We start from the raw sequence: 22280 nt of genomic DNA on the forward strand, positions 1-22280 counted from the left end.
AGCACCCAGGTCCCTTCCCTTGCCCGCATTTGGTGGGAGCAGGGGCTCTGCACCGCCGGGCAGTCCCCAGACAGGGCCAAAGCACTACAGGGCGGGTGGGTCCACATGAATCCCCACCCAGCAGAGAGGAGGGCAGGAGGCATCTTCACAGATTCTTAAATCTTCCGCAGGCCTCCTCTCCCTATCACATGCACTGTATTTTTAAATATAAACATTTAGGAAGGAATATCAAGTGTCTACAAACAAGCAAAAGAGGTATGTGCACCCAGAGAGGCATGTGTGAGGTCCAGGATTGGTTCTGCTGCGGAAATGGAGCGGACCTTGCTGTAAGGAGACTATTAATGAACTCTAGGTAGCACAGTGGGGGTGAGGGGCAGAGAGCCGTCCTGAAATCCAGACAAGAGCCTTTGGTATTAAGAGAAGATTTTCTAGTCATTAAAGTCAGTGATGGGGACTACTCCTTTGTGACAGCTGAAAATAGATCCCCCTCCTCCCTCCCAACAAATCCTTTAGGCCCTTTTTAGGGTAGGCTTCTATAGCTGACAGCCCTGATCTCTTTTCCTGGGACTTTAAGAGTAGGGCACGGAGGAACCAAAACTACCTAATTAGCGGCAGGGCCCATTGTCCTAATACGGTTACCATTCCAGGGAAAAGAAAAGCCTGGGTCCTTCCCAGGAAGTGTGTGAGGGTAAAGGCTCAACTGAGAAAAGAAACAAGAAAAGCAGACTAGTCACACTGGGGACAGGAAGCCAGATTCATGAGTCAAACATCTCTCGACGGAAACTAAAAAATTATGAGAGATCTGGAAAGGATGCTCAAGACTTGGGGGGACTGTGTAATTCTAAAACAACAACATCTCTAAATAAACAGAAAAAGGTTTCAAGTACAGATAACAATGCAGTCAACAAAGTATCTCTGGGTGGGTGGGGGGGGGCGTGGAGTCAGAGATAACTTTTCTTTGTTTTTCCTCTTTGAATATCTGGACTTTCTAAGTTTTGACGATGAGTCCCTGGGCTGAGTCTAGGAGCGTACCAGGTGGACCACAGGAAGGCAGGGTCTTTTCTGCAGACGGAAGAACACAGAAAAGCAGAGGCAGGAAGCAGCAGAGGGCAGCAGGGACAGGGGTTCCTGGTTGGGATGCAGGTGTGAGTACAGGGGGCCTGGAGAGGGGGCCACGCCCTGAGCACAAAGGGTCCCACACACCAGGAGAGGATCTGGGGCTATCCTATGGGGAACTGGGAAGCAGTGAAAGTTAGGACATTTCATCAACAGATTGCTTTACACAAGAAAGCAGTTCCAAGTAATCACTTATCCGTCCCCCATGGATAGCTTCATTACCCCAGGGCATGGCGGACTTAAAAGTACTGCTCTGAAACACTAAATGGTCTTTTTGACACAAGATGAGCCTGAGACCAAATCTGATTACCCAAATGGACACAAATGTAATTGGCAGTTTTAAAGGACAACTCAGCACTATTGTTTTTCAAGCGTTTGCAATGGATGAGCATCCAGAACTCACTTTACTAGAGACTGTGTCCAGTTAAGAAAGGAAAGCGGAATTGCTGCCTGGGTCCCAGGCCCAGTCCCCTCCTGCAGAAGCCCAGCTCAGAGACCGTGTGCCTTATTTATGAGACACTGTACTACAGGACGCTTCCGTGCAAATTTTCTCTCTGCCTTCCCATGTCACCTCCGCAAGTTTAAATGATGCAAAGCAAATCGTTCATCCAGAAATACTTAATTTGAAATATACAAAGATTTATACTCAGGAGATAAATATAAATATTTATCATTTAGGATGACCCCAGGGTTCCATTTTTTTTCTTTTGAAGATGATAAACATTTCATCAGGTTTCCATCTCAAAAGGAAATGACATGAGAGAGACAAGGCAACTTTTTCAAGCCCCTGCACTGGCTTCTCTGAAAGGGAGAAAGGAATGTCAAGGAAATGGGGGAGAAAGCTTAAAAGGAGTGGAACATTAGCAAGCAGGGCCGCCTCTCCTTTTCACCTTAAGTCTTTTCTCTCCCCCATTCACAGCTTTGGGTCCTTTGTTTGTTTAACAAACCATTGCAATTATACCCAGTTCAATGGGGAGGAATGCACACTCTCTAAGTAGCTGTCCTCACAATCCACATGTGTGGTCCATACCACAGCCCATCCACAGGCGGCTTCAATGTGCTGGTCTGTGCTCCAGTCGCCCCAGAGGCCGGGCACCTTGCTCACAATAAGCCCCAATTTCCCGCTGCCGCATGCTTGCTGCTCCTTCCCAGTAGCCTATAGCGATGTCTCAAGCCGAGCTTCCTTTCCTGCTCACCTAGCGACTGTACTGGCCCTCCTGCCTGGGCTTGTCCCACTCCGCTCCTGTGTCTACTGCCTAGTGTGCTAGCCACCCCCTACCTGTCTTCAGCCCAGGGACTCACCACCAACTACTGGGCAGACGCAGTTCAGGATCTTACTAGTTATCATGCCCAGGCTTCTAATGCCACTCACGTGGTAAACGGAAGATACAATGGCAAGACCACCCCTGCTTCACCTAATCAGAACTGCTAATAGTGCCTTTCTCGGTTGCTAGCAGACACACAAGCAGATTGGGATGAACTTCAATCTCTCAGCCAATACATCCAAATATAATTTAGTAAGAACATTATATTTGAAAGAGATTCAAAGTAGTATTTAGTAAAACAATAATATATTTCCTTTAACTCATAAAAGCCCTCTCATACTATTTTGTCTCCTAATTTCCATCTGCCAGCCCTTTGAGAGAGGCAGGCAAGCATTTTCACCTCCCTCTGACAGATGAGGAAACTGAGGCCCAGAGACTTACGTTCTCTACTCACAGGCACTGAGGAATACGATACTGAGAATAATGAACTGTACTAAGCAAAGCATCTGGTGCATAGTGAGTGGCCCCGAAGTGTTCACTTCCATTATCATCATTACTGATGACCACGATAGTGACCGGAGGCCAAACCCAGGTGTTTCGAGCTAAGCTGCGCTCTTTCCACCTGCACCTGGCCACCCCCCCAGCTGAGATGTCCGCACGGACAGTGGACTTCAGCAGTAGCTTCCACTATAGTGTTTCCAAATAAAGCTTCAGAGCCTGTAGCTGGATTCCCCAGTGCTACTGGTATGTGACCAGCATCTTCTTCAGGCTTATCAGTCAACATCTTCCACAAAGGGGAGGGTAACCTTTACATGTCCTCTTATGTACACAAGTTAGGAGTGGAGTCAAGGCAGCATTAAAGCTTCTGAACTGACAGGGCTGTGGGCAGAAAATTCCATAGATCTGCAGATACTATGGGGGCTGTGGAGGGGGAACAGCAGAGGATATGAAAAGTTGCTAATCGCATCCTCTGAGTCCCTGAAAAATGCAGGGTGTAGGAATGCTTCTTTAAAAAAGAAAAGATTAAAAATTCTATTGTAAAGCTATTTTTGCAGTGTGAGGGGGAAATGTACTTTTATTCTCTACTAGAACCTTTTTGAAGTACTTTGAACCTCCTGCACATCCTGGGCTTATTCTACTGTGTGTCCAAACAGTTATTGTGCCAGAAACAATTTCAAACAGCGACCACCGCTTGCATACCTACTGGGTGACGGGCAACGTCAGTGTGCAGGCGGTCACGGGGTCCTCGCGGGCGTCCTGGTTGAGGATTCAAACCTGTAAGAAGAGATCTTGCACGTCTTCAGTGAGTGAAGCTAGAAAAACATCCCCCCCACCCCCCATGCTGCAACTGGAGCTTCACCTCAAGAGCCTACACTCAACTGATATCGTGCAGAGAGATTTTCTACTGCTCTTCCGTGCATTTCACTAAGCGGGAGATCAGTTTTAAACTTCAAAACCCTGTAGTATAATACCTCAATAGGCCTGCCACCCTTAATTTTAAAATATCTCAGAAATACCAAATGGTAAGAGTCTTAAAACTTGTGGATCATCTGCTATACTTAAAAGGTATCATAAAGTTCATAATGTTGTAACTTAGAAGATTTTCAGTATTTCTTATAATCTTGCCCAAGACGACCTTTAAGTATTTCTATTATATCCTTTGTCCTACTTGCAACTAGATTAGAAAAACCCTGAAATTTCCCCCTGCTTTCTGCAAGTAGAAAGAAAAAAACCCATGCAATTGCTTACATAAAATATTCAAAATAGCAGTCAGAGGAAACAGTATTTTTAAAAAATCAACAGTATTAGAATACCATAAAACAGGTATGCAAATCCAGGCAATAACAAACCTGAAACAAATTATGAATTGAAAACGTCAGTAAAACTAGTAGGCATTCATATTCAACAACAGCTTTGTATAAATGTACAGATTTAGCAAATGTGCAGGGTGGAAAGGCCGAAGGCTCCAAGTTGAACAGACCATCCAGTGGTTTACTAAACCCGGCCACGCGTTAGAATGCTAGGGCAATCTCTGGCACAGGCTGATGTGGCATCGCTGGGGCCCTGAGGTTTATGTTTTTACCACGGCTTCGGGGCCAAGTCCACAGCCGGCTTTGCACTACAGATCCCTGGGGAGCGTTCGGAAACCAGTATCTCTGTTCACCAATTAATTTTAAAGCTTGGCTTCTTCCAACTAAGACTATTCCAACCAGTTGATCCTCTTAGGTGAAAAGCTTTTCAAGGTTTTCCTAGCCAGTACAAAGATAAATATATTAAGAAATAAAGCCAATTATAGCTCACCTAAGTAAATTTTTTCACTTGGTTGCCTCTTTTCTTAATTTGATCAAAAAAGGCTATATCTGTTTATTTTGGATAAGAACATCATTTTAAGTTAAAAATGGAAAAATGAGGGCCATTTTAGACAACTAAATCTTTAAAATAACCTGTCTCGAATTCAGGAAAAAACTGGAAGTGAGTAGGTTCTTTGCCTGAATCATCCAGAGAATTTGTTTTAAATGTATTCCTCACTTTGCATGCATAAACACTTCACAAATCATCTTCATGGTCCATCTCTCTTCTCGAAATACTCCACATTTATCATGGTCTCCAAAGGCCTGGATTAATTCCTTTTTAAAGGCTTTGGAAAACATTAAAGCAAGAGAGTGAAATTCTCCTGGATGATTCTCCCCTTGCTCCTACCCATCTCACCAACAGACAATGCCAACGTAGGAACTCAGAGGCGGAGGCTCTCTTCTGCCCCACTAGAAAGCATGCACATGACATGCGGTACGCAAACCAGGCAGTGGAGTAGCTTAGCTCCATTGTCAAAATATTCAAATTATCACTAAAAGAAAGAGATTCCTTTCTGAATTCAACAATACTCCTTGGCCTCCGAGGGCTCACACAGGAGCTTATTCTTAAGCTGTTCAATGTAAGCAGCACTAGTGAAAGAGGAGAACCCTGGCCGGGAGGAGATCAAGTCCCTGGCCTTTCCCACCTGCCATCGCTGCACCGGTCTAATGCTTAAATAGTTAACAATGCCACAGAGAACCTGAAAGCACGCACGGCCCTGGGGGATAATCCTGTGCCGTAGAGGACAATTTAATACAGCAGAGAGACAGTTCAGAAAAATAACACATCTAAGTTTGACAGGATGCTACTTGCAGACTGCATTTCAGGTCTGAACTTAGATTTCAAAACCACAGGGAAAGTTTTAATATGTCAATTACATAAAAAAAAAGTACATGGCCAAAAATGGTCCTATAACATCCAACATTCCTAAATACAGATGTTTCTGAGCTCCAGAGTAGTGAGAAAAAAAATCACATTTTTCTAGGAGCGGGGACTGGCACATGGCAGACAGATTAATTCCAGTTCATTGTTACACATAAATGGGAAAATATTTGGGGGTAAATGATATGTGCCTTCACTGACGACACAAACTAAGGTTGCATGAGTCTAGAGCGTATGATTTCTAGAATGCAGTTTTGGTCGTCACAATATGCTCTTCCAGGCACTTGCTTCTGAGAGCAGCATTTAAGAACATGTCTTTTTTTCTATTAATGAACTGGTTTAGCCGCCTGCTGAGCATTCAATGAAACCAAATTGAACAAAGGGATTTCCCTCCAGTTTCAGCTCATTCACTTCTAGCTACCCTTGATTTTGCTACGTAAATTCTTCAGACTGACTTTATTTCTAATGGTCTGAGTGGGAAGGAACTGGGCAGCCCCAAACACTGGGGATTCTGCCTTAGTTTTCAGTGAAAGACTCCTCTAGGCTGAAGACGTACAAGGTTTGTTTTTGAAAGGCCTCTCAACTAAGGTTTTTAATTTTATTTCCCAAAGTCCGTAATTCCAAATGGAAAGGAGCCCATCCAATATGGCAGATCACGGACAACTAAACCTTATCTCACGGAGGCGGACCACAGTGAGCGATCAGATTAAACCTCTGCAGTGAAGACCCTAAGGGGGACATTCATACTCGTACAACACAGAGGAGCACGTTGCCAAGGGTCACTGGAAATCTGAACGATTTGTGAGCCTGGCGCCTGGCCCTTTACCTTTTCTCACAATCCCTGGGGGACTTTGTTCATAACCCAGAGTCAGCTACTCTACGGGATCACAGGTCTCCCAAATATTTACCTTTAATCCTAAACGTTAAAATTCCAGACAAATCCACCTACCCACCTCTTGCCTCGGTGTCTCGCAGTGCCTCGTGAAGGTCCCTGTTCTAAAGCAGGGGCTCCACGCGGCTCAGCTCAGTCCAGACTCCGGGCTCCTCTTCCAGAATTAGAGTTTAGCCACTGGCACCAGCTATGCAATAACAGCTGACATTTACTGGATGCTCACAAAGTCATGACCATCATTTTCATCACTTTATATTCAATGCCCTCAACACCGTGTGAGTAGGAGGTATTAAGCTCATTTTACTTGGGGGGAAACTGAGGCTTAGAAGTTACACTAATCTGCCCATGCTCACACCAGCTGAGCCAGATTTTACATCCAGGGTGTGTGATTCGTGAGTCCACATTAGTAACAGACCAGTCTCTTCACCGTGTGTCACTTCCAAACCTCTCCAAAGTCAGAACGTCTGGGGTCATGCTAGATTTTTCTGACTAAGCTAAGCTATAAGATCTGCAAGCTTATAGTATCTCAAAGCTTTCCTTCTCCTAATGTCTACAGTTACCATGGTCTGGGGGATGTTTTATCTTCACGTCAGCCCCCAAACCAGTACGGAAGGACAACTCTGGAACTTTCCCTCGGCCTTCCAATAGTTTTCCTTTCTAGCCCACTTAAAATAGGTTGCAGGGTGATGGGAGAAGCAGTGTGTCTTTAACATTTAAGCCCAATGAGGAGATTCTGCCCAACTTCTAGGGTGGGAAAAGGAGAGAGTGGGGAAGGGAATGAGGAAAAGACACTTTCCCCTCCGTCCTGCCCCTGGTGTGCAAAGGAGAAGGAGACCTGTCAGCCCCCGCACGGGGCCCTTGCACAGTGCTGGTTCCCGGGGCAGCACAGAGGCCTCAGGAGGGCATGCATGGGGTGCATTCAGGGTGGCCAGACCTGAGCAAGGGATTCCCAGTTTCCACTGGTGGCCCTGAGGCGTCAAGAGACCACGGCTGTGAAAATGCCAAGGGCCAGAGGCAGGTCCCTCATATACCAGGTGTTGTGGAAATCTCCGGGTTTTAGGACATAACCCATGAGGGAGGGGAAGACACCTAAAAATGACTGCAATGAAATTTCCCTCAAGGTTGGCCTAATGGGGCTAGAGTGTGAATTAAGGTAGTTGTGGGGAATAAAAAAAGAGGATACTTCCTGCATACTTGAAGTTGTGGAGATGCAGACTGGCTGGTGCCTTAAACAGGTGCTAAGGCTCTTAGGCTAGCCACACCTGTGCTGTAGACTAGCTGCAGTCGCCATGGCTGGAGCCAGACTGCGTTTCAAAGAAGCACCCCCACCCCGCTCCGCCACCAACCCCGCTGCAGGGAGGAGTGTGGAGTCTGCAGAAATGCTGGTGCTGGGCCTCTGCTTTAGGGCCCTGGAGGGTGTGGGGTGAGTGGGGCGGGGGAGGGGGGGAGTGGTGCAGATAGAGAAGGAAGGGAAGGAGCAGATGTTAAACGTTTACTCACAAGATTAACTCCTCTGACTCCTATGCAAATACCTAGAAAGGGAGAGGCAAAGAAAGTTATCTTAAACTCTGAATTGCTCAAAAACCAAAGGGGAAAAGTGGGGTGGGGGGTGTCAGACAGAGGAAGTCAACTAGGAAGAGGAAAGAGAGGCCGGTGCTGCTAGTGTGGAGTCACAGGACAGCCCTGCTTCCCGAGCTTAGATGTGCCTGCCAGAGCGACCTGCTGGGGTGGGCGGCGGGGCTGTGGATTTTTCCAGAAGGTGGAAATGCTAGTGAGGAGGTCTGGGGGAGAGGTTATAAACCCTTCATGTGACACATGTGGTGACTCGCAGATGTGGCAGTAATGGCAGGCACTTGTGGCACCTAACGAAACGTCTGAGGGGCCCAGACTTCGAGGCCAGTCATGTCCTCCGAGCAAACCCCACTCCAGCTCTGCAGCTGAGTGTCTGAGGCTCCTGGATGGGGACTAGCAAGGCCCTCCTGAAAACTGGAGAGCATGCGAGATCTGGCAGCCAAGATTCAGAAATCAGGACTTTGGAATGGAGAGCTGGGGCAGGAAGGACTTCAGATGCCCACGAGTCAGCGACCGAGGAGCCCCAGTCTCCTGTGGCACAGGCACCTGCTACATCTGCCCTGGCACGTGGGTACACTGCCAGAGGGAAGACAGGCCTGGGAGAACAGGGCCTGCCCAGGGACCAAGGGCCTGTGGTAGAGGCAACATGTGCCAGGATGTGCCCTCTCAGCTTTGGGTATTAGGGAGCCGAGTAGCAGCTTTTGAATTGTACCCAAGAAGAGAACTCGAGAGCCAGGAACATGGAAGTGAGGATGTGTTTGGCAGGCAAGCAGAGGTTTGGAAAACCGGAGCAACCACAGTATGGGGCCACTCTGGTCTCACTAGGGTCTGGCCCCTGCTGACACTTGCTTCCCTTCTCACACCAGACAGTGGGGCTCAGAGGGGAAGATGGAGAAGGCGGCAGTTAATGAACACTCACATGGCCCGTCTCCAATTCCTACCACCTAACATGTGCAACCATGTACGGGACACTACTCTCTAATCTGTGGCACCCCTAAGCTTGGTGGGGTGGGGGACGGTAAGAAGGTAAGCTGGAGAATGGAGGACTAGCCCACTCTATCTGCCAAAACTCAATTTTCATGTGGCTTCCTTTAAACCTACTACCAGCCTAGTGAGGAAAGAGCTTGGAGTCCAGTTAGATCGATGAAAAGGGGCATCTCTACACACTGAAGACTAAGATCCAGACTAGCTCCTCCGTCTGTTTGGACTGGCTCTCCCTCATCTTACACAACCTACTGTCACAGTGATTCTCCTAACACGCAAATGCGCTCCTGTTTGCATGTTAGAAAAATCCAAATAAGGCTGTTTGAAATTCTTCAATGGTCCCATTAGTTTCTGTCAAATTAACCATGAGTCCCGCATACTCAGAATCCCACATACTCGGAATCGCTGAAAGGTTTTAAGTGGGAGAGCAGCATGCTCAGGCTTGCGTTATAGAAGGAGCCCTTAGATAGGAGATGCATAGATTATGTTCCTAGATTTATCCATTTTATACCTTAAAATCAGTGAAATGGTAATTTCCTTAGGGGGGCGGACACAAAAAGCAAAAGAAGAAGAAGAAAGTGCACAAAAAATAAATGCAAAACTGAACACTGAAGTTTATCAAATTAACTATCCGCAGGGAGTTTTCAAGCTTCCCTCATTCAGAAAGAACAACACTCTTATGCCCTTTGAGTTGAATATACAAGGCAAATGAGAAATATTCCAGGGAAAGAACATAAAACGATGATCTTCTTAATGTGGTTCTAAGTTACATGTTGTTGTGTGTGTGTGTGTTTTATGGATCACTCTTCATTCCTATGCTCAAACAAAAGGGAAAACTTTATCTTGGGAAATGACACATCATGGATCGATTAAATTATTCCCCAATTAAAGTGCGTTTTGCTATAGTGTAAACATGCATAACTCCTACCGTTATTCTAAACACATTGAGAAACGTGCTTCATTTACTACCTTTTCTAATGACATTTAACACTGTCTTATGTTATGACCCCTAACTCTTTCACCCCTGCAACTGCCTTCATTTCAACGTGTTTGTTCAGGGAGTCAGGAAGTAAAGAAATTTCATGATCTTTCTTAGTAACTTTTCTTACCTAGAAGTGGTAAGATAATACATTTTATTTTCCATTATGTGAGAAGCATACTCTACTCCAGAGTAGGTTGTGTTCCTACCGTTAGCTTTGAACTGCTACCCAAATAGTAGTGTTCCATGAGGCACACCTTGGAGATATGGAGGGTCAGGTTCTAGACCACAACAGAGCAGGTATCGCAATAAAGTGAGTTGTAATCTTTGTGCCGGTGGAGGGTCTTGCTTCTGATTCATAAAAAAACACAAAGCACCACAAAACAAGGTGTGCCTGCCCGTGCCACCTCAGAAGGTGGGGTGGCACGGAAGGGAGAGCACTGGCTTTGGAGCTGGGTGGCTCCAGGTGTGCAGACTGGCTCTGCTGCTCGCCAGCTATGTAACCTCAGGCAAGTGTCCTGACTCCTGTTCCTGGGGACATCTCTCTACCTCGCAGAGCTGTTAAAAGATTATACATTACATATGTACAAACAGAAGCACAATGACTGGTACAGAGTCTAAAGTGTATGTACAAAGTAGATGTGGTCTGTTAATAAGTATCAAGAATGATTTTACAAACTGGGTTAAGTTCACAATTAGAAAACACTAAATAAGCTGTTTCAGAATATAACATAGCAGAATGAGTATAAATTTTTGATTCACTTCAACAATCTTTCATTTGGATCTTCATAATACAATCCCACTTCCTAACATGTCCTTGTAAAAGAAATTTCTAATTTCCTGCATGCTTCAAGTTTTACATGTCATATATTTGAAAGATTTGTAAATTATTATTAGCTGTGCTTTCAATGGCAACATCATACTTAACTAAAGAAAACAAAAACGGGCCTGGTATGAATGGGTCTTATTTTTATTATAAAGTTACCTGAATGACTGCTACAGAGAAGTGACTCTGGCATTTTTGGATAGTGCTAGAATCTTCCTTTCGAATGTGTTGGTGGGAAAGTGGCCTAGCTTCAATTAGAATAATTTGGAGAACAGAAATTTAAACACACACACACACATCTAATATCCTCTTCACTTTGGCCTTCCAACTAGAGTAACTGTGGATAGCTTTTCTAGAAGCGAGCCCCAAGAGAAAAATAAGTTTGGAAGCAGTTTATCTAGTGAGAGGCTTAGGGGGTAAAAAAATCAAGTGTAAGATGAAATATAAGAAATCTTACAAAGAACACTGAAACTAAAAAAAATTATGGCATATTACAGTCAAGGGCATTTTGTAAAAAAAAAAAATGTTTGGAGAGAAGCCAAGAGTTATGGTTAAGCAACACTGTTAGCACTAAAGCTGCAAGGCAGGGGGAGGGTTGCTTTAGGGTAAAGAAGGCAATGGGTTTAAACAGAGAACAAACTGCTCGTTGCGGGGGGAGAGCAACCAAAATGCTGAATGTGAAATTTAAGGCAGTAATTACTGTTTTGAAATAGGTGTTTCATACAAATCATAATCTCCAGATGTATGGAGAACGATAAGAGATAAAAACTGCGACTCCTGCCAACCACGAGTTCCCTCAAATAAACACTGGATTTAGGGGCACTTATTTCCTAACACACATTTCACAACGTTAGGGAATTTGGACAGAACATATGCAAATTGAGAATCACCTCATATTACGATTTTAGGGACATGATTTAGAGACTTTGAATTGCAATACATGCAACATACTAAATGTGACTCTAGTAACACCCCTAATTTTTTTCCCCTGGTATGTATTTGTTTGTTTTTGTAAGATAAAACAATATTAAAATGTCTTTTTAAAATATAAGGGCGGGAACATCGCCAAGTTTCTAGTAAAGCAAGTCATGATAAATAAAAATCAACTGTATAAAAACCCCTTCTAGTGGGAAAGAGGCAGGAGGCTTTGGAGTGTGCTCTAGCTCAGAGCGAAGGAGAACACAGGCTCACCACTGACCACGGTGAGCCGACCGGGCAGAAGTCGGAGGGTCTCGCAGAGACACACTTACCTTTCCAAGTCTGAGGAACAGAGAAGTTTTAGATGTGATGTGAAACGGGCCACATCAGACGTGAGAGCAATCCTATGGGGGAAACATTCGAAGGTTAAAAATAAAGGCATTGAGAAAAACCACACGGGTACTGTGTAAGCAGACATTCATATACAGAGTATGAGTTCAGGAATGCCAGGATCAAAAATTTCTCTCCGTCAACATGCCATAGTGGCATTTTCCAGCATTCCAAGGACACACCTTTAAGTTCTTAAAGGATTTTTAGTTTCAGAGAGGGAATACAGTGATATGGTCAAGGGCAGGGGCCATGGTGCCAGAATGCCTAGACGTCTGTCGGGCGGGGACCTGGGGCCATTCAGCAACCTCACCCAATCTCTTTAGTCCCTCTCTGCCTCAGCTTCCTCACCTGTAGAATGGAAACCAGAATCGTACCTAGAGCACAAGAGCCTTTTGAGGATTAAATGAGTTAATCTGGGTAAAGAGCTTAACACGGAGTGGTAAATCATTGTAAATATGACTCACATATTTACAATCATTTTCCAGAGACCTCAATTCAAGTGAAAATACCTCATAGCCTTGGGCAGAAAAAATCAGACAATAGTCAAGCCTTCAAAAAGAAGTGTCAAATAAGAACAGGATCCTTTGGGAAGAGGAAATAAGTACCTGGGCAGGGCTGAGGGTGAAGTGAAAAGGAGGGGAGGATTCTAAGGAGCAAGGAAGGACCACCAAGAGACAAAAAAACAAAAACCAAAACCAAACAAACAAGCAAAACCAAACAGACAACCAAAAACTCCAAAGGAGAAAACAACTCTGCTTAATTCCATTTTTTTTTGTTTTTCAAAAACAAGGCTACTACTAAAAGGAGAAGCCTAGAGTGCAGAACATGTTGACAGTAAGCATACCCAATAAAGTTAATTTTTAATAATTCTGTATTTCAGAACAGTCTTTCTTGCAATGCAATCTAACCAGTAAGGAGACGTCTCCCTTCCAATGACTAGATAAGACTTTATTGGGGCTGCTTTATTGGTTTGGTCTGGAAGGATGGGAAGCCATCTAAGAGGGAAGTAGGTGGTGGTGTCTTTCTACTAGGAAGTTTGTTTATGGAAATAAATGCACACACAAATACAGAGGCCTAATACACGTTGATCCCCACACCCATTCTGAGGGCTTGACTCTTAAATTACTTGACTCTTAACTTATTACTTCTTGGATATTACAGCAGTCTTCAGTCCTAAGAAGAAAGTCTCTCTGATGGAGGACCCTGTAGTTGAAGTTATCTGACTCTATAAACACAGCAAGAACAGTTTTTCGCTGCAGCCACTTCCTTGGCCTGTGTGTAGCCCTTTGTAGTCCTTTCTGTCAATGCAGACAAGGATATGCCTCACCTCTAAAAACTGCAACATCAAATGGGAAAGTGTGGCTGGGCTTCCTACTTTTCCTTCCACCCCCTCCTCCTCCCGACTTTGGTGTGATGTCACAGAAAATTACTTCCAGAGACCGGGAGGCCCAAACAGCCAAGTTATAAACCCTAAGTGCTATGCTTCCTGCTTTCTCGTCTACAAGTTAATACTCAAGGGGGCGAGAGCCTATCAATGACCAAGGCCATGGTAATTTTCCCATTTCGCGAGAAATGTAAAATCTCCACAGAATCGCAGCCTGCTGCATCTTCCACCAGTGCAGGAGCCATGCGATCGATCACCTGTGCCGCTCCCAGGTGGCTACCACAACTCAGAGATTTGTAAACCTGTGTTTTAAATTTCATCCCTACCTTTAATCAAAACAGAAAATCAAGTAGATTTCTTTAAAAATAATCATGGTGGTAAAATAAAACAAAAATAACATGGAGAGTAAAATATTAGCAAGTTCCTATACTTATTATATATACTTGTTCCTATACTTGTTCCTATACTTGTTGCTTACTTACCTACATCCCACCGTTTTCTAAAGTCTTCCATGATAATTTTATGATGTTATTTTTCCCAAAGAACGTTGACTAGTTCCCACTTAAAGCTCTGGTTTAAAAAGAACCAGGTTTTGATTCTCAAGTTAAAACCTGTTTCTTTGGGGTTGTCCTGGGGTCCTGTGAAATCATTTCCCATAATCCTTTAGAACCCAAATTCCCCTCACACTTGTCACTGAGAGGTGAAGTGCTTGCTTCCTTTGACAGGGGGCCCATCGCATATGGTGGTGGTAAATCTGGCTAAAAATATTGTCAAAGGATGTTTTCTTTTGAATTATTTAATGTTACATCACAGAATTAAATCATGTAAAATGGAAGTTTTATCCATCTCAATCACTAAATCTGGTAAAGGGAAAGTCTGTAAAACTCTAAATTAAAAGCTTCTTCATCTTCTACTGAAAACTAAACACTGTGTTGAGGTTTGTTTTTAGGAAAGAATGTTAGAGAAGAGACCTTGGCTTTGAAAAGGACAATTCCATGCACTTTTCATGCCTCTTGCTCAGAAGCTGATGGATTGCCCAGCAAACTTGCCAAATCGGAAAAAAAAAAAAACCTGTTTAATAATCCTCCACAGAGGAAAGATTTTAAAAGGCTATAGCGCCAATCAGGTAACAATAGATCAATCAGGTTTTCTTAAAACGTAGTATTTGCAGTGGAAGCCTGGATAAGTAATTACATTCAAAGTAACGTACAGGGAGCTATCAATCCCCATTCATCCAGCAGGCATTCACTGAGCCAAGAGCTTTGCGAGGCTTGGAGATATAAAAATGAATACGACACAGCTGCTTTACTTCCAACTAAAAGAATACACCTAAACAAAGATCTACAGGGCAATGTGTTAAGTGCTATAATAGAGGTGTGCACAAAGGGCTGGAGGCCAAAGGAAGAAGCCATAAATTCTTCCTTGGGAAACTGAGCAAGTGAGGGGAGATGTAAAAGAAGGTATGTTGATGTTTCCTTGTGAGAAATTCAAGACTTTTTCCTCACTCTGTTCTCAAAAGTAAGGCACTAATGTGCCTAAGGATTTATGGACTATTCTAACTGCAAGTGCTGCATTGGTCCGTTAGCCAGTTTCATTTATGTTTGATACAGACTCTCAGTTAAAATATCCCAAGAATATAAGTTCTTTAAAAATAAATGTTATTATTGTAATATTCCCACGCAATACACGTAATCCAGAGTGGAATGAAGAGCTAGCATTCGTGAAAGTTAGATACAAAGTTCAAAGATGTTTTCAAACATACACAAATGGAAGACACAGCCTAGAGACTTAGTATTATTATATTAATAATGCTTATTTTAAATATCACTTGTTTTCTTCAGGTAAAAAATAAAAGAATCTCCTGATTATATCATGGTTAATATCTGTCTCTCTCTACTTCGGTGTTTAAAAAAAGAAGGAGGGTGTTGGATCAACTTCTACTTAACATCATTTATTATGCATACCATATTCCTACTTATAACATAGTTGTGACAGACCCTCCATTGTTCAGTACACACTAGCCCCAAACTTGAGTAATTCTAATGTAAGCATGAGAAACCACCGTCTCCTTTGGGGTGAATTTCCAAATTCTTCTGTGTTAAATTGAGGTCTAATTTTCCTTGTGCCTGGTTTTCACAAGAAGGTCCATTCCACCCCATGTGCTCCTTTTCAGCTGTCAATAAACAGAGGCAGTGAATTCCCCCACGGCTTCACAAAGCTAGTTAGGCAAAGCCATTCATTCCTTCAGGAAAACAGGGCATTGATTTCAGCGAGTTCCCAGGGAGCAGCTGCAACAAAGAGATCAAAGGCCCACCTCTCTTTCCCTCCATTGCTTTCATTAGGCCAGGCCCAGACAAACAGCGACAGGTTTCCTTGAGACAAGGAGAAGGCCCAGAGACCACCTCATGGTTCAATTCAAATTCATCCGTTTCCTACATTCCAGTGACAGTCCAGAATGCTAACCATGACAAACCAGCACAATCGCCTGGCATAATATACTGCGAGCTAGTTCATCCAAGGTCAGAGGGAGAAAACAGGCACCCAGGGAAGTCCTCCGCTTCTAGGGCCTGCTGAGCCTCAATGGCCCCCTGACATTCCATAAATAAACTTCGCCCGCTCGCTCTCCCTTTCTTCCTCCATCCTGCAATCCCACAAGCGATGGTCTCACTTAATCTGCAATTTCTTTCGTGTCAACGTTCCCAAACCACTGGGACAATTTATTCTCAATCTAATAGCTCCACTGATGATCGGAGTGCGCTATAGGTGCATCCCTTACTATTGGCTGGTACCCAGTTAGCGATGGCAGATGACGAATTTAGAACTATAATTCCTAGGGCTTCCCACATGGCTGCTAGGCCTAAAGAAAGAGTCGGTTTGCGTAAATTCTGTTTGCAAAACATAACCGCGAACAGCGACAGAACAGTTAGCTTTTTCATGTGAGCTCGGTGATCACCCAGACTGGTAATCCAAGCTCCTGAATGGCAGTCTGTGTGTGAATGAGCCGTGTGTGTGTTTGTGGGCGCGAGGAGGGACTAGGAAGGAGCATGAATTATCCTGATTGGCTCCCTACACTGAACAGATATAATTAAAAGGTCTCTAACATCTCCACTGAATTCTGAACTGCTTCTTTGACACAAGCTTCTTGAAAACCTGGAACAAAATGTGTTCATTTTATTGTGCTCCATTCCCTTTCTCTCACGAATCCTGAGTGAGCACGGGAATAGATGAGTTGCATTTCAAAACTACTAACCTAAAAAGAAAACACACAATACTGGAACAGAAGGGATGGGGAACTCATTCCTTGAATGACACGGAATATAATCTGTCCACGTGCCCACAGTTTGAGCTTCAGTACTGATCTAGGGGATCCAGTCACCAATTGCTCATTTGACTGCCAACGACACCACTGTACAGGGTGCTGAACAGCCTTCCAGGAGAATTTCACGGACTCAAGTCAGGACAGAAGTGAACTGAGAAAATACAGGACTCCAAACTGCACAGAAAATGTATCTTCTCAGGAAGCGCAGTGGGACAATCGTGTTAGGAACCTTAGAGCTGATTCTGTCACTGGGTCACTCTGGGCCTCTCCGCCTTCCTGCTCTTCCAAAATAAGGCAGAAGTATCAAGAATTCCTTTACAAGGTGCTGTGAAATAACTATTCCCCCAAAACGCTGTATCTCATTGAAGAAAGCTGGTCTTATGAGCAGAAACTCCTCATATATTGCATCACTCTGTAATCCAAGACAGCCATTTTAGAAACTCTTTAAGTTTCTGTAAATCAAATCAATTTTTAAAAGCGCTCAAAAATGTACTACTTAAAGAAGGGCTATGGCAAATGATGAAATACACACATCAATTCATTTATATACCTTTCAAAAGCATGGACAGAACACTTAGAAACACCCATGTGATCTTCACCTCAACCAGCTGAGAGAGCTGGTTTTATTCATTTCTAATTTTGAATGAGAAAAACAGACTGGAGAGGTAATACACTGATTTACACACTCACAGAACTAATAAGTAGCAGAGTTAGAGCTTGAAGTATTCTAAGTCTCATGCTATTTCTACTGTACCTTGCTACCATGTATGCATATAATTATTCACTGAAGTTCTTTAACCACAGCTACATTAAATAAGTCATCACTCTATTTCTAGATCCAATGCATTGTACCACACATTCAAGGAGGTAATGTATGTACTCTGGTGTCAGAGAGATCCATATTTAAATTTTAGTGTTGCCTTTTTGTAGTTTTATAAATTAAGCAATTAACAGTATTTTCAGAACCTTAGTTTCCTCACTTGTAAAAAAGGAATAATAATACCTTTTCTCACAGGGCTTGGGAAAGATCAAATTAGATAACCGTATAAAGCACCTAGAACAGTGTTATGCAAGTGCGCCATAAGGGTAGCTACTGTCATTGATGTTGAAAATCAAACCAATGTAAAACTTGTTAAAATGAGAAAAGTGCTTCCTTTTCAATAAAAAGACATAACATTTCATTTTCAGCTGTGGATCACATGATTCCCTCTAACACTAAATATTCAGCACTCAAGTCTAGGATTTTATGGGGTCAACTAGTGAACAAGCAAGACCAAACTGTCATAAAAGATATGCTACTACACAAAACAGAAGCACTAATTGAATTGTCTTTTAAAAAGCTAACTGAGGTAAATCTCTGGTTGCTATAAAGCAACAAGGTGGTTTTTCAGTACCATCAGCTTTTACTTCTTGCCATTTAACCATTTTAAGTAGAAATGTATTGGCACTAGGCAGAAATTCACAGACTGATGCCCCGTGAAGAGAAAAATACATATTTGGAATGTTTGTTGCACATAGTACTTTAAAATTTTCATATCTTAATGACCCTCACCCTACTGACTAGGAGAAAATAGGTTAACTTCCTGGTACAAGAAACTGCCAGTGGTAAACATAAAACCTTTTTCACACCTTGTCTCATTCATAATTCCTCATCGATAGATGGTGATATGTAGGTGCTACTGTACAATGCACAGGAGACTGTAGAAAGACAGAGACAGAGGCCAGCATGTCTAGATCATTCTTGATTGTCTGAACTTGGTGACATTTTCTATCTGAATTCTGAATATGTCATTCAGTGATTTAGCTCTTCAATGCTTTTGTTGATTGTCAAACTTCGGAAATAAATCCCTCTTTAAAAATTTTTTTATCCAAGGCTTTAATATTAAAAAGGCCAGGAGTTCATCCCACTTTGGCTGGACCAAACACCACTTAAGGGTGCACAGAATTCTACAGTTCTGTGATTCTAAAAACACTGCTTATTCTTGTATTATAATATCCACTATTAATACATCATTTTAAATGTGTGTCTAAATCTATAGCCTTTTAATATTGCAAAATATTTTTCCTTCACTACCATTTATCTCAGAAATTAATAGTTGGAAAGAAATCATAAGGATATCTGGGGGAACATGTCTTGCTCAAGAAACAGCCTGTAGCTGGGGAAATCGGGTGGTTCTTTCCTGCTAAGAGCTAAAAGTTGCCCTCTGATAACCAACCCTAACTGTCTTCTCCAATAACATGAAACAAGCATATTTTTAAATAAAAGACATTCTGATATTTGAGACAATTTTAACAATCCCTTATATTGCATCATTATTTTGCGACTTTCTTTTTCATAATATAGACCACAGGGCTATGAATTTTCCTCTAAGAACTGCAATACTTGCATCCTAGTAATCTGGAACTGTTTTCATTTCATTCAGTTCAAAACACTTTCTAATTTCCCTTTTTATTTCTTGTTGGTCACATGGGTTATTTGGTAAAATTCACTAGTGCAACTATTTGGTCCTGGTGTTTTGTCTTCTAGAAGTCTTTGTTGCTGTTTCATTGTTTTACTATATTAATTTGATTTCTTTACTAGATATGGGAATGTTCAGGTAATCTGTTTTTCAAGTGGATTTCGGTATTTTAGATATATCTTCCCAGGAATTGGTCCATCTCATCTAAGTTATCAAAATCTGTGGGCACATGTTGTTGGTAGTAGTCCCTTATTATCCACTGTAATATCCATGACTTCAGTGTTATGGCCCCTCTCTGATTCCTGACATGGCAATCTGTCTTCTCTTTTTCTTGGTTAACCAGGCTAGAGGTTTATTATTTTACTAATCTTTTCAAAGAACAACCTTTTCATTTTGTTGGTTTTTCTCTATTGTTTTCCTATTTTCAATTTTGCTGACTTCTTAAGTTCTCTTGACTCTCTTCTGTTTGCTTTAGGTTTACTTTACTCCTTTTTTCTCCAGTTTCATAAGCTGAAAACTTAGGTTATTGATTTTAGATTTTCTTTTCTAATGTATTCATTTAATGCTATACATTTCCCTCTAAGCACTGTTTTCATTATATACCACACATTTTCATAAATTTTATTTTCATTTCACTTAAAATGTTTTAAGTTTTTTAATGAAATGACTTCTTTGACCCATGGGTTGTTTAATTTCCAAATATTTGAGAGTTGTTCAGCTATCTTTGTTACTGATTTCCAATTTAATTCTGCTGTAGCCTGAAAATGTATTTTGTATCATTTTTACTTTTTTAAACTTAAGGTGTTTTTATGGCCTAGAATATAAACCTGGGTTAGTTGGAAGTGTGATGTTCAGTTACAAGATATTTTTCCAGACACATTTCTGTTCTAATTAAATTACATTATGGTCACAGAACATTCTTTGTATGATTTAAATCCTTTTAAATTAACTTGTTTTCTTACTCAGAACATTGTCTATCTTGATTAATGTTCTTGGCATACTTGAAAAGAATATATATTCTACTGTTGTTGAATAGTGTACTATAAACATCAATTGGTCCAGCTGGTTGATAGAGCTACTCAATCTTCTATATCCTTACTGATTTTCTATCTACTTGACCTATCATATACTGAGAGAAGGGTGTTGAAATCTGACTGTAATTGTGGACTTGTCTACTTCTCCTTGTATATACTGAAACTCTATCATTAGATGTATAAACATTTATGTCCTACTGATGATTTTACTTCCTTATCATTATAAAAAAAATCTTGTTTGTTCCTGGCAATATTCTTTCTCTAATTTCTACATTCTATCTTGTGATATTAATACAGCTACTTTTTAAAAATTAGTGCTAAAACGTATGTTATTTTCCATCCTTTAAGCTATAACCTATTTGTGTCTTTATATATGTGAAGGACATTTTTTGCAGGCAGTATATAGTTAGTTCTTGTTTTTTTAAAAACCTACTATGACATTCTCTGTCTTTTAACTGGAGTATTTAGACCATTTATACTTAATGTGATTATTGATGTTGTTAGGCTGAAATGTAGCATCTTTCTATTTGTTTTGTATCTGTTCCATCTGTTTTCCATTCCCTTTTTCTTTTTTCCCCTGCCTTCTTTTGGACTGATTATAATTTTTTTAATTTAATTTTATCTCTTGGCTTAAAACTCTGTTTTGATGTTTTAGCAGCCAAGATAGTGTTTATAACCATATCTTTAATATATTATAATGTACCTTCAAGAAATATTAATGCTATATCATTTAATGCTATACATTTAGCATTATATATAGTGTATATATAATAGTATAAGAACTTATAAAAGTTTTCACATATAGTATAAAAACTTTGATTGTATATTTAAATTTTTCACCTCCTGACCCTTGTGCAACTTTGATACATTTCATGTTATTAACACAACTCTATGGTTACTACTTTTACTTCATCAATTATCTTTTTTAAAAGATTAAAATTTTAAAAATCTTAACTATTTACTCAGGGGGATACCATTTTTGATGCTCTTTATTTCCATCTGATCTTATTTTCCATTTTCCTAGGGGCTTCCTTTAACACTTCCTGTACTCTAAGTCTAATAGTAATGTATTCTTTCGGAGTCTGTATGTTTGAAAAAGTCTCTATTTCATTATCTTTTTAAAAGATATTTAATTAGCTATAGATGTCTAGTTTGACAGTATTTTCTTTCATTGCTTTAAAGATGTTGCTCCAGCGTCTTTTGGCTAGCATTTTTGATGAAAAGTCTGATGTCATTCTTTGTTCTTCTAAATTTATAGTTATCTGTTCTCTGCTATAGAATCTTTTCTTTATTACTGGTTTTAAACTAATCGACTATGGTATCCTTGGTCTAATTTCCTTTATATTTTTTCTTCTTGCTAGGTATTCACTGAGCATCTGAGATATGTGAGGTTATTGTTTTCATCAAATTTAGTAAACATTCAGCCATTATTTCTTTGTTTTTTTCCTTTCTTCTTTTGAAAGGTCCAATTATACATATATTTGGCTGACTAGAGTTGTCCCACAGCTCACTGATGAGCTGTTTTTTTAATTCAGTTCCTTGTGTGTTTTATTTTGTATAATTTCTGTTGCTGTGTCTTAAGGTTCACAAAACCTTTCTTCATGCAATATCTAGTCTACTGTTAATCCTACCCAGTGTATTTTTCATCAAATTTATGTTGTCTCTGGAAGATCAATATGGGTCTTATGATAGCTTTCATGTCTCTCCTTAACAAACTCTATGCTCTTCTCTACTATCTTGAACATATGGTACATAGTTATAGTAAATCCTTTAGTATCTTTGTTTAGTAAATATGTTTTCTTATTAAGTAAACTCTGTTTATTAAATCTTTATTAAATCTATAGCATTTCTGAGTCTATTTCTATTGATTGATCTTTCTCTTTACTATTGACTTTTTCAGTTTCCTTG

The 22280-nt window shown here is 41.2% G+C and overlaps 1 protein-coding gene across 22 annotated transcripts in view; it reads right to left on the reverse strand.

Moving 5' to 3' along the window:
* Positions 1–22280, reverse strand: part of PLAGL1 (PLAG1 like zinc finger 1) — a 58756-nt gene that overhangs the window by 15971 nt on the left and 20505 nt on the right. For 3 of the 22 annotated variants that reach the window (XM_036024825.1, XM_036024833.1, XM_036024824.1), the window contains 3 exons: positions 12119–12190; positions 8008–8039; positions 3582–3656 (listed from right to left, as the gene is read on the reverse strand). The gene's annotated coding sequence lies outside the window, so the exon portion shown is untranslated. Of the gene's footprint in view, positions 1–3581; positions 6695–8007; positions 8040–12118; positions 12191–22280 lie in introns of those variants that run through there. The other 19 variants (XM_036024831.1, XM_036024834.1, XM_036024828.1 and 16 more) reach the window with 16 other exon arrangements.

Source organism: Phyllostomus discolor, chromosome 4 (assembly GCF_004126475.2).
Source record: "Phyllostomus discolor isolate MPI-MPIP mPhyDis1 chromosome 4, mPhyDis1.pri.v3, whole genome shotgun sequence".
Classification (NCBI taxonomy): Eukaryota; Metazoa; Chordata; class Mammalia; order Chiroptera; family Phyllostomidae; genus Phyllostomus; species Phyllostomus discolor.